Here is a 1,835-nt window from a genome sequence, read left to right on the forward strand (position 1 = left end):
GTCACCTCCACCTTCAGCAGCTGCCCTGGGGGCAGGCCGCACAGGCCTGAGAGTGTCATGGATGCTGGGGCTTGTGACCGTAATCCGGGCGCATGTGAGAAGAGGGGGCAGCCCGTGACAGTTCTCCAGGGCACTGGCTGGGGTCTTTGAGGAGCCCTGTGCCTTCAGAAATGCCCGGATACCCTTCAACAGACTCGACTGTCAAAGCCAGCCACTGTTGGGACCGTACCCCGCCCCGACAAGGTCACTGGGGGCTCTAACGTTCCCAGCCCTGAGAAGGGGTGCAAACTCTGAGAAGGCGGGGGCTGGCATTTCCAAGAACAACTGAGCATGAAGCCCCGACTCAGAGGACAGTTGTCCATTAAAGCAAGCTGTGTGTGAAGCAAGGGGCTCATCCCACGGGCAAGGGTCCACAGGTCCCCATGCAGGCAGAGCCCAGACATCCTGAGGAGCACGTGTGAGACTGTGCGCAGCCATTCCTCCCTCCCTCCTCCCAGATCTGTGGCACACATGCAAAAGCACGCACACACACCACCATGTGCACGTGTCACACATGTGCACACATGCATCACGTGTATGTCTCCGTGTATGCATATCGTACACATGCCACGCACACACGTGCACCACATGTGCACACACATGTGCACGCACACCTACACGCACTCAACACACCATGCACACACAGTCAGCGTTTTCCAGGCATTCGAGCACCAGTTTCATTGCCCTACACAGATGTCATCTGTGAGACTCCTCAGTGTGCTCCGCTGTCTGGGGTTGGGGGGGGGGGCTTCACCAGGAGCAGACCCTTCCCAACACACGCCTCGGGGGAGGGGGTGTCGGGTGTCCCAGGGCCAACGCTCAGTATCTGAGCACCAGGAGCCTTGCTTCCCGGGATTCTCGTAAACCTGACACTGTCCCGTGCCTCCCACAAACCCTGTGTGTCCTCACAGGTCAACCAGACAGGCAACCAGATGACCACCAGGCAGTTTCTGTCTCTGTGCAGCCTGTCCGCCTGCTTCCGTAGCCGATAGGAACCGGAGACCCGACGCTGTGCTGTGCACACACGTAGATCCAGAACCGTCAGACGAAATACAGTATTTTGCACCGTTTGCCCTTTGTGAGGCTGGTTAATGGCGTCCACGTGTGTCTCTCGTCCTCGATGGGGGCGGGCCCACCTTGGCGCGTGGCTTCCACTCCTGCACATGGGGCCCCGGGCAGGGCCGGGGAGCTCAGAGAGGCTGCTCCACCCCGGACACTCGGGCCCCTGGCAGGTGTTCATCGCGGTCCTTTCTGCCCCCAGCAGGCCGGGCAGAGCAGAGCGTACCTCATCATTCAAACCAAAGAAATTTAACGTTAAATATTAAACCTCGTGTGTTTCGATATTGATTCAGCCTCCGGAGTCCGCTTGGGACAGCATGGTGACCCCATTGCCGTTGCATGCCATGTTTTCAGAGCATCTGGTCCCCAGCACGGATGTGGTGCAGGCTCACGCCACACGGACACACTTCTGGAAGGATGTGGGCTGGAGGTCAGAGCCACAGCCAGTGTCTCTGGTGTCATGGTGTGTCACCTCCTTCCCTGGAGCATGTGTGTGCATGTGTACATGTGTGTGTTGTCTCTGTGTGTACACGTGTCGTGTGTGTGCATGTGTGTTGTGTGCACTGTGATGTCTGTGTGTGCCTTGTGTCGTGTGCGTGTGTACATGTGTGTTGTCTGTGTTGCGTGTGGACATGTGTCACCTGCGTGTGTAAACGTGTGTGCCATGTGTACATGTGTGTTGTGCCGTGTGTGTTGTCTGTACACACATGTCATGTGCATGTGCAGACGTGTGTAGT

Source organism: Ailuropoda melanoleuca, chromosome 6, assembly GCF_002007445.2.
Source record: "Ailuropoda melanoleuca isolate Jingjing chromosome 6, ASM200744v2, whole genome shotgun sequence".
Classification (NCBI taxonomy): Eukaryota; Metazoa; Chordata; class Mammalia; order Carnivora; family Ursidae; genus Ailuropoda; species Ailuropoda melanoleuca.